Raw genomic sequence first — 15,479 nt, forward strand, 5'->3', positions numbered from 1 at the left:
CTATGCTACTATCAAACCAATGTGCTAGCTACTGTCCATCCCAACTATCAAACCAATGTGCTAGCTACTGTACATCCCAACTATGCTACAATCAAACCAATGTGCTAGCTACTGTACATCCCAACTATGCTACTATCAAACCAATGTGCTAGCTACTGTACATCCCTACTATGCTACTATCAAACCAATGTGCTAGCTACTGTACATCCCAACTATGCTACTATCAAACCAATGTGCTAGCTACTGTTCATCCCAACTATGCTACTATCAAACCAATGTGCTAGCTACTGTCCATCCCAACTATGCTACTATCAAACCAATGTGCTAGCTACTGTACATCCCAACGATGCTACTATCAAACCAATGTGCTAGCTACTGTACATCCCAACTATGCTTCTATCAAACCAATGTGCTAGCTACTGTACATCCCAACTATGCTACTATCAAACCAATGTGCTAGCTACTGTACATCCCAACTATGCTACTATCAAACCAATGTGCTAGCTACTGTACATCCCAACTATGCTATCAAATCAATGTGCTAGCTACTGTACATCCCAACTATGCTACTATCAAACCAAAGTGCTCGCTTCTGTCCATCCCAACTATGCTACTATCAAACCAATGTGCTAGCTACTGTCCATCCCAACTATGCTACTATGAAACCAATGTGCTAGCTACTGTCCATCCCAACTATGCTACTTTCAAGCCAATGTGCTAGCTACTGTACATCCCAACTATGCTACTATCAGACCTATGTGCTAGCTACATCCCAACTATGCTACTATCAAAACAATGTGCTAGCTACTGTGCATCCCAACTATGCTACTATCAAACCAATATGCTAGCTACTGTCCATCCCAACTATGCAAATATCAAACCAATGTGCTAGCGTCTGTCCATCCCAACTATGCTACTATCAAACCTATGTGCTAGCTACATCCCAACTATGCTACTATCAAAACAATGTGCTAGCTACTGTCCATCCCAACTATGCTACTATCAAACCAATGTGCTAGCTACTGTCCATCCCAACTATGCTACTATCAAACCAATGTGCTAGCTACATCCCAACTATGCTACTATCAAAACAATGTGCTAGCTACATCCCAACTATGCTACTATCAAACCAATGTGCTAGCTACTGTACATCCCAACTATGCTACTATCAAACCAATGTGCTAGCTACTGTCCATCCCAACTATGCTAATATCAAACCAATGTGCTAGCGTCTGTCCATCCCAACTATGCTACTATCAAACCAATGTGCTAGCTACTGTCCATCCCAACTATGCTACTATCAAACCAATGTGCTAGCTACTGTACATCCCAACGATGCTACTATCAAACCAATGTGCTAGCTACTGTACATCCCAACTATGCTTCTATCAAACCAATGTGCTAGCTACTGTACATCCCAACTATGCTACTATCAAACCAATGTGCTTGCTACTGTACATCCCAACTATGCTACTATCAAACCAATGTGCTAGCTACTGTACATCCCAACTATGCTATCAAATCAATGTGCTAGCTACTGTACATCCCAACTATGCTACTATCAAACCAAAGTGCTCGCTTCTGTCCATCCCAACTATGCTACTTTCAAACCAATGTGCTAGCTACTGTACATCCCAACTATGCTACTATCAAACCAATGTGCTAGCTACTGTACATCCCAACTATGCTACTATCAGACCTATGTGCTAGCTACTGTCCATCCCAACTATGCTACTATCAAACCAATGTGCTAGCTACTGTCCATCCCAACTATGCTACTATGAAACCAATGTGCTAGCTACTGTCCATCCCAACTATGCTACTATCAAACCAATGTGCTAGCTACTGTCCATCCCAACTATGCTACTATGAAACCAATGTGCTAGCTACTGTCCATCCCAACTATGCTACTTTCAAGCCAATGTGCTAGCTACTGTACATCCCAACTATGCTACTATCAGACCTATGTGCTAGCTACATCCCAACTATGCTACTATCAAAACAATGTGCTAGCTACTGTGCAGACCTACTATGCTACTATCAAACCAATGTGCTAGCTACTGTCCATCCCAACTATGCTACTATGAAACCAATGTGCTAGCTACTGTCCATCCCAACTATGCTACTATCAAACCAATGTGCTAGCTACTGTCCATCCCAACTATGCTACTATGAAACCAATGTGCTAGCTACTGTCCATCCCAACTATGCTACTTTCAAGCCAATGTGCTAGCTACTGTACATCCCAACTATGCTACTATCAGACCTATGTGCTAGCTACATCCCAACTATGCTACTATCAAAACAATGTGCTAGCTACTGTGCATCCCAACTATGCTACTATCAAACCAATGTGCTAGCTACTGTCCATCCCAACTATGCTAATATCAAACCAATGTGCTAGCGTCTGTCCATCCCAACTATGCTACTATCAAACCTATGTGCTAGCTACATCCCAACTATGCTACTATCAAAACAATGTGCTAGCTACTGTCCATCCCAACTATGCTACTATCAAACCAATGTGCTAGCTACTGTCCATCCCAACTATGCTACTATCAAACCAATGTGCTAGCTACATCCCAACTATGCTACTATCAAAACAAGGTGCTAGCTACATCCCAACTATGCTACTATCAAACCAATGTGCTAGCTACTGTACATCCCAACTATGCTACTATCAAACCAATGTGCTAGCTACTGTCTATCCCAACTATGCTAATATCAAACCAATGTGCTAGCGTCTGTCCATCCCAACTATGCTACTATCAAACCAATGTGCTAGCTACTGTCCATCCCAACTATGCTACTATCAAACCAATGTGCTAGCTACTGTACATCCCAACTATTCTACTATCAAACCAATGTGCTAGCTACTGTCCATCCCAACTATGCTACTATCAAAACAATGTGCTAGCTACTGTCCATCCCAACTATGCTACTATCAAACCAATGTGCTAGCTACTGTACATCCCAACTATTCTACTATCAAACCAATGTGCTAGCTACTGTACATCCCAACTATGCTACTATCAAACCAATGTGCTAGCTACTGTCCATCCCAACTATGCTACTATCAAAACAATGTGCTAGCTACTGTCCATCCCAACTATGCTACTATCAAAACAATGTGCTAGCTACTGTCCATCCCAACTATGCTACTATCAAACCAATGTGCTAGCTACTGTACATCCCAACTATTCTACTATCAAACCAATGTGCTAGCTACTGTACATCCCAACTATGCTACTATCAAACCAATGTGCTAGCTACTGTCCATCCCAACTATGCTAATATCAAACCAATGTGCTAGCTACTGTCCATCCCAACTATGCTACTATCAAACCTATGTGCTAGCTACATCCCAACTATGCTACTATCAAAACAATGTGCTAGCTACTGTCCATCCCAACTATGCTACTATCAAAACAATGTGCTAGCTACTGTCCATCCCAACTATGCTATCAAACCTATGTGCTAGCTACTAACCATCCCAACTATGCTACTATCAAAACATTGTGCTAGCTACTGTGCATCCCAACTATGCTACTATCAAACCAATGTGCTAGCTACTGTCCATCCCAACTATGCTAATATCAAACCAATGTGCTAGCGTCTGTCCATCCCAACTATGCTACTATCAAACCAATGAGCTAGCTACATCCCAACTATGCTACTATCAAACCAATGTGCTAGCTACTGTCCATCCCAACTACGCTACTATCAAAACAATGTGCTAGCTACTGTCCATCCCAACTACGCTACTATCAAACCAATGTGCTAGCTACTGTACATCCCAACTATGCTACTATCAAACCAATGTGCTAGCTACTGTACATCCCAACTATACTACTATCAAACCAATGTGCTAGCTACTGTCCATCCCAACTATGCTAATATCAAACCAATGTGCTAGCGTCTGTCCATCCCAACTATGCTACTATCAAACCAATGTTCTAGCTACTGTCCATCCCAACTATGCTACTATCAAACCAATGTGCTAGCTACTGTCCATCCCAACTATGCTACTATCAAACCTATGTGCTAGCTACATCCCAACTATGCTACTATCAAACCAATGTTCTAGCTACTGTCCATCCCAACTATGCTACTATCAAACCAATGTGCTAGCTACTGTCCATCCCAACTATGCTACTATCAAACCTATGTGCTAGCTACATCCCAACTATGCTACTATCAAACCAATGTGCTAGCTACATCCCAACTATGCTACAATCAAAACCATGTGCTAGCTACTGTCCATCCCAACTATGCTACTATAAAAACAATGTGGTAGCTACTGTCCATCCCAACTATGCTACTATCAAACCTATGTGCTAGCTACATCCCAACTATGCTACTATCAAAACAATGTGCTAGCTACTGTACATCCCAACTATGCTACTATCAAACCTATGTGCTAGCTACATCCCAACTATGCTACTATCAAACCAATGTGCTAGCTACTGTCCATCCCAACTATGCTACTATCAAACCAAAGTGCTAGCTACTGTCCATCCCAACTATGCTACTATCAAACCAATGTGCTAGCTACTGTCCATCCCAACTATGCTAATATCAAAACAATGTTCTAGCTACTGTCCATCCCAACTATGCTACTATCAAACCTATGTGCTAGCTACATCCCAACTATGCTACTATCAAACCAATGTGCTAGCTACTGTCCATCCCAACTATGCTAATATCAAACCAATGTGCTAGCGTCTGTCCATCCCAACAATGCTACTATCAAACCTATGTGCTAGCTACATCCCAACTATGCTACTATCAAAACAATGTGCTAGCTACTGTACATCCCAACTATGCTACTATCAAACCAATGTGCTAGCTACTGTCCATCCCAACTATGCTACTATCAAACCTATGTGCTAGCTACATCCCAACTATGCTACTGTCAAACCAATGTGCTAGCTACATCCCAACTATGCTACAATCAAAACCATGTGCTAGCTACTGTCCATCCCAACTATGCTACTATAAAAACAATGTGGTAGCTACTGTCCATCCCAACTATGCTACTATCAAACCTATGTGCTAGCTACATCCCAACTATGCTACTATCAAAACAATGTGCTAGCTACTGTACATCCCAACTATGCTATCAAACCAATGTGCTAGCTACTGTCCATCCCAAATATGCTAATATCAAACCAATGTGCTAGCTACATCCCAACTATGCTACTATCAAAACCATGTGCTAGCTACTGTACATCCCAACTATGCTATCAAAACAATGTGCTAGATACTGTCCATCCCAACTATGCTACTATCAAACCTATGTGCTAGCTACATCCAAACTATGCTACTATCAAAACAATGTGCTAGCTACTGTACATCCCAACTATGCTATCAAAACAATGTGCTAGATACTGTCCATCCCAACTATGCTACTATCAAACCTATGTGCTAGCTACATCCCAACTATGCTACTATCAAAACAATGTGCTAGCTACTGTCCATCCCAACTATGCTACTATCAAAACAATGTGCTAGCTACTGTCCATCCCAACTATGCTACTATCAAACCAATGTGCTAGCTACTGTACATCCCAACTATTCTACTATCAAACCAATGTGCTAGCTACTGTACATCCCAACTATGCTACTATCAAACCAATGTGCTAGCTACTGTCCATCCCAACTATGCTAATATCAAACCAATGTGCTAGCTACTGTCCATCCCAACTATGCTACTATCAAACCTATGTGCTAGCTACATCCCAACTATGCTACTATCAAAACAATGTGCTAGCTACTGTCCATCCCAACTATGCTACTATCAAAACAATGTGCTAGCTACTGTCCATCCCAACTATGCTATCAAACCTATGTGCTAGCTACTAACCATCCCAACTATGCTACTATTAAAACAATGTGCTAGCTACTGTGCATCCCAACTATGCTACTATCAAACCAATGTGCTAGCTACTGTCCATCCCAACTATGCTAATATCAAACCAATGTGCTAGCGTCTGTCCATCCCAACTATGCTACTATCAAACCAATGAGCTAGCTACATCCCAACTATGCTACTATCAAACCAATGTGCTAGCTACTGTCCATCCCAACTACGCTACTATCAAAACAATGTGCTAGCTACTGTCCATCCCAACTACGCTACTATCAAACCAATGTGCTAGCTACTGTACATCCCAACTATGCTACTATCAAACCAATGTGCTAGCTACTGTACATCCCAACTATACTACTATCAAACCAATGTGCTAGCTACTGTCCATCCCAACTATGCTAATATCAAAATAATGTGCTAGCGTCTGTCCATCCCAACTATGCTACTATCAAACCAATGTTCTAGCTACTGTCCATCCCAACTATGCTACTATCAAACCAATGTGCTAGCTACTGTCCATCCCAACTATGCTACTATCAAACCTATGTGCTAGCTACATCCCAACTATGCTACTATCAAACCAATGTTCTAGCTACTGTCCATCCCAACTATGCTACTATCAAACCAATGTGCTAGCTACTGTCCATCCCAACTATGCTAATATCAAACCAATGTGCTAGCTACATCCCAACTATGCTACTATCAAAACCATGTGCTAGCTACTGTCCATCCCAACTATGCTACTATCAAACCAATGTTCTAGCTACTGTCCATCCCAACTATGCTACTATCAAACCAATGTGCTAGCTACTGTCCATCCCAACTATGCTACTATCAAACCTATGTGCTAGCTACATCCCAACTATGCTACTATCAAACCAATGTGCTAGCTACATCCCAACTATGCTACAATCAAAACCATGTGCTAGCTACTGTCCATCCCAACTATGCTACTATAAAAACAATGTGGTAGCTACTGTCCATCCCAACTATGCTACTATCAAACCTATGTGCTAGCTACATCCCAACTATGCTACTATCAAAACAATGTGCTAGCTACTGTACATCCCAACTATGCTATCAAACCAATGTGCTAGCTACTGTCCATCCCAACTATGCTAATATCAAACCAATGTGCTAGCTACATCCCAACTATGCTACTATCAAAACCATGTGCTAGCTACTGTCCATCCCAACTATGCTACTATCAAACCTATGTGCTAGCTACATCCCAACTATGCTACTATCAAAACAATGTGCTAGCTACTGTACATCCCAACTATGCTATCAAAACAATGTGCTAGCTACTGTCCATCCCAACTATGCTACTATCAAACCAATGTGCTAGCTACTGTCCATCCCAACTATGCTACTATCAAACCAAAGTGCTAGCTACTGTCCATCCCAACTATGCTACTATCAAACCAATGTGCTAGCTACTGTCCATCCCAACTATGCTAATATCAAAACAATGTTCTAGCTACTGTCCATCCCAACTATGCTACTATCAAACCTATGTGCTAGCTACATCCCAACTATGCTACTATCAAAACAATGTGCTAGCTACTGTCCATCCCAACTATGCTACTATCAAACCAATGTGCTAGCGTCTGTCCATCCCAACAATGCTACTATCAAACCTATGTGCTAGCTACATCCCAACTATGCTACTATCAAAACAATGTGCTAGCTACTGTACATCCCAACTATGCTACTATCAAACCAATGTGCTTGCTACTGTCCATCCCAACTATGCTAATATCAAACCAATGTGCTAGTGTCTGTCCATCCCAACTATGCTAATATCAAACCAATGTGCTAGCGTCTGTCCATCCCAACTATGCTACTATCAAACCAATGTGCTAGCTACTGTCCATCCCAACTATGCTAATATCAAACCAAAGTGCTAGCGTCTGTCCATCCCAACTATGCTACTATCAAACCAACGTTCTAGCTACTGTCCATCCCAACTATGCTACTATCAAACCAATGTGCTAGCTACTGTCCATCCCAACTATGCTACTATCAAACCAATGTGCTAGGTACTGTCCGTCCCAACTATGCTACTATCAAAACAATGTGCTAGCTACTGTCCATCCCAACTATGCTACTATCAAACCAATGTGCTAGCTACTGTACATCCCAACTATTCTACTATCAAACCAATGTGCTAGCTACTGTACATCCCAACTATGCTACTATCAAACCAATGTGCTAGCTACTGTCCATCCCAACTATGCTAATATCAAACCAATGTGCTAGCTACATCCCAACTATGCTACTATCAAAACCATGTGCTAGCTACTGTCCATCCCAACTATGCTACTATCAAACCTATGTGCTAGCTACATCCCAACTATGCTACTATCAAAACAATGTGCTAGCTACTGTACATCCCAACTATGCTATCAAAACAATGTGCTAGCTACTGTCCATCCCAACTATGCTACTATCAAACCAATGTGCTAGCTACTGTCCATCCCAACTATGCTACTATCAAACCAAAGTGCTAGCTACTGTCCATCCCAACTATGCTACTATCAAACCAATGTGCTAGCTACTGTCCATCCCAACTATGCTAATATCAAAACAATGTTCTAGCTACTGTCCATCCCAACTATGCTACTATCAAACCTATGTGCTAGCTACATCCCAACTATGCTACTATCAAACCAATGTGCTAGCTACTGTCCATCCCAACTATGCTAATATCAAACCAATGTGCTAGCGTCTGTCCATCCCAACAATGCTACTATCAAACCTATGTGCTAGCTACATCCCAACTATGCTACTATCAAAACAATGTGCTAGCTACTGTACATCCCAACTATGCTATCAAAACAATGTGCTAGCTACTGTCCATCCCAACTATGCTACTATCAAACCAATGTGCTAGCTACTGTCCATCCCAACTATGCTACTATCAAACCAAAGTGCTAGCTACTGTCCATCCCAACTATGCTACTATCAAACCAATGTGCTAGCTACTGTCCATCCCAACTATGCTAATATCAAAACAATGTTCTAGCTACTGTCCATCCCAACTATGCTACTATCAAACCTATGTGCTAGCTACATCCCAACTATGCTACTATCAAACCAATGTGCTAGCTACTGTCCATCCCAACTATGCTAATATCAAACCAATGTGCTAGCGTCTGTCCATCCCAACAATGCTACTATCAAACCTATGTGCTAGCTACATCCCAACTATGCTACTATCAAAACAATGTGCTAGCTACTGCCATCCCAACTATGCTATCAAACCTATGTGCTAGCTACTAACCATCCCAACTATGCTACCATCAAAACAATGTGCTAGCTACTGTGCATCCCAACTATGCTACTATCAAACCAATGTGCTAGCTACTGTCCATCCCAACTATGCTAATATCAAACCAATGTGCTAGCGTCTGTCCATCCCAACTATGCTACTATCAAACCAATGAGCTAGCTACATCCCAACTATGCTACTATCAAACCAATGTGCTAGCTACTGTCCATCCCAACTACGCTACTATCAAAACAATGTGCTAGCTACTGTCCATCCCAACTACGCTACTATCAAACCAATGTGCTAGCTACTGTACATCCCAACTATGCTACTATCAAACCAATGTGCTAGCTACTGTCCATCCCAACTATGCTACTATCAAACCTATGTGCTAGCTACATCCCAACTATGCTACTATCAAACCAATGTTCTAGCTACTGTCCATCCCAACTATGCTACTATCAAACCAATGTGCTAGCTACTGTCCATCCCAACTATGCTACTATCAAACCTATGTGCTAGCTACATCCCAACTATGCTACTATCAAACCAATGTGCTAGCTACATCCCAACTATGCTACAATCAAAACCATGTGCTAGCTACTGTCCATCCCAACTATGCTACTATAAAAACAATGTGGTAGCTACTGTCCATCCCAACTATGCTACTATCAAACCTATGTGCTAGCTACATCCCAACTATGCTACTATCAAAACAATGTGCTAGCTACTGTACATCCCAACTATGCTATCAAACCAATGTGCTAGCTACTGTCCATCCCAACTATGCTACTATCAAACCAATGTGCTAGGTACTGTCCGTCCCAACTATGCTACTATCAAAACAATGTGCTAGCTACTGTCCATCCCAACTATGCTACTATCAAACCAATGTGCTAGCTACTGTACATCCCAACTATTCTACTATCAAACCAATGTGCTAGCTACTGTACATCCCAACTATGCTACTATCAAACCAATGTGCTAGCTACTGTCCATCCCAACTATGCTAATATCAAACCAATGTGCTAGCTACATCCCAACTATGCTACTATCAAAACCATGTGCTAGCTACTGTCCATCCCAACTATGCTACTATCAAACCTATGTGCTAGCTACATCCCAACTATGCTACTATCAAAACAATGTGCTAGCTACTGTACATCCCAACTATGCTATCAAAACAATGTGCTAGCTACTGTCCATCCCAACTATGCTACTATCAAACCAATGTGCTAGCTACTGTCCATCCCAACTATGCTACTATCAAACCAAAGTGCTAGCTACTGTCCATCCCAACTATGCTACTATCAAACCAATGTGCTAGCTACTGTCCATCCCAACTATGCTAATATCAAAACAATGTTCTAGCTACTGTCCATCCCAACTATGCTACTATCAAACCTATGTGCTAGCTACATCCCAACTATGCTACTATCAAACCAATGTGCTAGCTACTGTCCATCCCAACTATGCTAATATCAAACCAATGTGCTAGCGTCTGTCCATCCCAACAATGCTACTATCAAACCTATGTGCTAGCTACATCCCAACTATGCTACTATCAAAACAATGTGCTAGCTACTGTACATCCCAACTATGCTATCAAAACAATGTGCTAGCTACTGTCCATCCCAACTATGCTACTATCAAACCAATGTGCTAGCTACTGTCCATCCCAACTATGCTACTATCAAACCAAAGTGCTAGCTACTGTCCATCCCAACTATGCTACTATCAAACCAATGTGCTAGCTACTGTCCATCCCAACTATGCTAATATCAAAACAATGTTCTAGCTACTGTCCATCCCAACTATGCTACTATCAAACCTATGTGCTAGCTACATCCCAACTATGCTACTATCAAACCAATGTGCTAGCTACTGTCCATCCCAACTATGCTAATATCAAACCAATGTGCTAGCGTCTGTCCATCCCAACAATGCTACTATCAAACCTATGTGCTAGCTACATCCCAACTATGCTACTATCAAAACAATGTGCTAGCTACTGTCCATCCCAACTATGCTATCAAACCTATGTGCTAGCTACTAACCATCCCAACTATGCTACCATCAAAACAATGTGCTAGCTACTGTGCATCCCAACTATGCTACTATCAAACCAATGTGCTAGCTACTGTCCATCCCAACTATGCTAATATCAAACCAATGTGCTAGCGTCTGTCCATCCCAACTATGCTACTATCAAACCAATGAGCTAGCTACATCCCAACTATGCTACTATCAAACCAATGTGCTAGCTACTGTCCATCCCAACTACGCTACTATCAAAACAATGTGCTAGCTACTGTCCATCCCAACTACGCTACTATCAAACCAATGTGCTAGCTACTGTACATCCCAACTATGCTACTATCAAACCAATGTGCTAGCTACTGTCCATCCCAACTATGCTACTATCAAACCTATGTGCTAGCTACATCCCAACTATGCTACTATCAAACCAATGTTCTAGCTACTGTCCATCCCAACTATGCTACTATCAAACCAATGTGCTAGCTACTGTCCATCCCAACTATGCTACTATCAAACCTATGTGCTAGCTACATCCCAACTATGCTACTATCAAACCAATGTGCTAGCTACATCCCAACTATGCTACAATCAAAACCATGTGCTAGCTACTGTCCATCCCAACTATGCTACTATAAAAACAATGTGGTAGCTACTGTCCATCCCAACTATGCTACTATCAAACCTATGTGCTAGCTACATCCCAACTATGCTACTATCAAAACAATGTGCTAGCTACTGTACATCCCAACTATGCTATCAAACCAATGTGCTAGCTACTGTCCATCCCAACTATGCTAATATCAAACCAATGTGCTAGCTACATCCCAACTATGCTACTATCAAAACCATGTGCTAGCTACTGTCCATCCCAACTATGCTACTATCAAACCTATGTGCTAGCTACATCCCAACTATGCTACTATCAAAACAATGTGCTAGCTACTGTACATCCCAACTATGCTATCAAAACAATGTGCTAGCTACTGTCCATCCCAACTATGCTACTATCAAACCAATGTGCTAGCTACTGTCCATCCCAACTATGCTACTATCAAACCAAAGTGCTAGCTACTGTCCATCCCAACTATGCTACTATCAAACCAATGTGCTAGCTACTGTCCATCCCAACTATGCTAATATCAAAACAATGTTCTAGCTACTGTCCATCCCAACTATGCTACTATCAAACCTATGTGCTAGCTACATCCCAACTATGCTACTATCAAAACAATGTGCTAGCTACTGTCCATCCCAACTATGCTACTATCAAACCAATGTGCTAGCTACTGTCCATCCCAACTATGCTAATATCAAACCAATGTGCTAGCGTCTGTCCATCCCAACAATGCTACTATCAAACCTATGTGCTAGCTACATCCCAACTATGCTACTATCAAAACAATGTGCTAGCTACTGTACATCCCAACTATGCTACTATCAAACCAATGTGCTTGCTACTGTCCATCCCAACTATGCTAATATCAAACCAATGTGCTAGCGTCTGTCCATCCCAACTATGCTAATATCAAACCAATGTGCTAGCGTCTGTCCATCCCAACTATGCTACTATCAAACCAATGTGCTAGCTACTGTCCATCCCAACTATGCTAATATCAAACCAAAGTGCTAGCGTCTGTCCATCCCAACTATGCTACTATCAAACCAACGTTCTAGCTACTGTCTATCCCAACTATGCTACTATCAAACCAATGTGCTAGCTACTGTCCATCCCAACTATGCTACTATCAAACCAATGTGCTAGGTACTGTCCGTCCCAACTATGATACTATCAAACCAATGTGCTAGGTACTGTCCATCCCAACTATGCTACTATCAAACCTATGTGCTAGCTACATCCCAACTATGCTACTATCAAACCAATGTTCTAGCTACTGTCCATCCCAACTATGCTACTATCAAACCAATGTGCTAGCTACTGTCCATCCCAACTATGCTACTATCAAACCAATGTGCTAGCTACATCCCAACTATGCTACAATCAAAACCATGTGCTAGCTACTGTCCATCCCAACTATGCTACTATAAAAACAATGTAGTAGCTACTGTCCATCCCAACTATGCTACTATCAAACCTATGTGCTAGCTACATCCCAACTATGCTACTATCAAAACAATGTGCTAGCTACTGTACATCCCAACTATGTTATCAAACCAATGTGCTAGCTACTGTCCATCCCAACTATGCTAATATCAAACCAATGTGCTAGCTACATCCCAACTATGCTACTATCAAAACCATGTGCTAGCTACTGTCCATCCCAACTATGCTACTATCAAACCTATGTGCTAGCTACATCCCAACTATGCTACTATCAAAACAATGTGCTAGCTACTGTACATCCCAACTATGCTATCAAAACAATGTGCTAGCTACTGTCCATCCCAACTATGCTACTATCAAACCAAAGTGCTAGCTACTGTCCATCCCAACTATGCTACTATCAAACCAATGTGCTAGCTACTGTCCATCCCAACTATGCTACTATCAAAACAATGTGCTAGCTACTGTCCATCCCAACTATGCTACTATCAAACCTATGTGCTAGCTACTGTGCATCCCAACTATGCTACTATCAAACCAATGTGCTAGCTACTGTCCATCCCAACTATGCTAATATCAAACCAATGTGCTAGCGTCTGTCCATCCCAACTATGCTACTATCAAACCAATGAGCTAGCTACATCCCAACTATGCTACTATCAAACCAATGTGCTAGCTACTGTCCATCCCAACTACGCTACTATCAAAACAATGTGCTAGCTACTGTCCATCCCAACTATGCTACTATCAAACCAATGTGCTAGCTACTGTCCATCCCAACTACGCTACTATCAAAACAATGTGCTAGCTACTGTCCATCCCAACTATGCTACTATCAAACCTATGTGCTAGCTACATCCCAACTATGCTACTATCAAACCAATGTGCTAGCTACTGTCCATCCCAACTATGCTAATATCAAACCAATGTGCTAGCGTCTGTCCATCCCAACAATGCTACTATCAAACCTATGTGCTAGCTACATCCCAACTATGCTACTATCAAAACAATGTGCTAGCTACTGTACATCGCAACTATGCTACTATCAAACCAATGTGCTTGCTACTGTCCATCCCAACTATGCTAATATCAAACCAATGTGCCAGCGTCTGTCCATCCCAACTATGCTACTATCAAACCAATGTGCTAGCTACTGTCCATCCCAACTATGCTAATATCAAACCAAAGTGCTAGCGTCTGTCCATCCCAACTATGCTACTATCAAACCAACGTTCTAGCTACTGTCCATCCCAACTATGCTACTATCAAACCAATGTGCTAGCTACTGTCCATCCCAACTATGCTACTATCAAACCAATGTGCTAGGTACTGTCCGTCCCAACTATGCTACTATCAAAACAATGTGCTAGCTACTGTCCATCCCAACTATGCTACTATCAAACCAATGTGCTAGCTACTGTACATCCCAACTATTCTACTATCAAACCAATGTGCTAGCTACTGTACATCCCAACTATGCTACTATCAAACCAATGTGCTAGCTACTGTCCATCCCAACTATGCTAATATCAAACCAATGTGCTAGCTACATCCCAACTATGCTACTATCAAAACCATGTGCTAGCTACTGTCCATCCCAACTATGCTACTATCAAACCTATGTGCTAGCTACATCCCAACTATGCTACTATCAAAACAATGTGCTAGCTACTGTACATCCCAACTATGCTATCAAAACAATGTGCTAGCTACTGTCCATCCCAACTATGCTACTATCAAACCAATGTGCTAGCTACTGTCCATCCCAACTATGCTACTATCAAACCAAAGTGCTAGCTACTGTCCATCCCAACTATGCTACTATCAAACCAATGTGCTAGCTACTGTCCATCCCAACTATGCTAATATCAAAACAATGTTCTAGCTACTGTCCATCCCAACTATGCTACTATCAAACCTATGTGCTAGATACATCCCAACTATGCTACTATCAAACCAATGTGCTAGCTACTGTCCATCCCAACTATGCTAATATCAAACCAATGTGCTAGCGTCTGTCCATCCCAACAATGCTACTATCAAACCTATGTGCTAGCTACATCCCAACTATGCTACTATCAAAACAATGTGCTAGCTACTGTCCATCCCAACTATGCTATCAAACCTATGTGCTAGCTACTAACCATCCCAACTATGCTACCATCAAAACAATGTGCTAGCTACTGTGCATCCCAACTATGCTACTATCAAACCAATGTGCTAGCTACTGT

The sequence above is a fragment of the Borostomias antarcticus genome (genome assembly GCF_949987555.1).
Source record: "Borostomias antarcticus genome assembly, chromosome: 24".
NCBI classification, from domain to species: Eukaryota; Metazoa; Chordata; class Actinopteri; order Stomiiformes; family Stomiidae; genus Borostomias; species Borostomias antarcticus.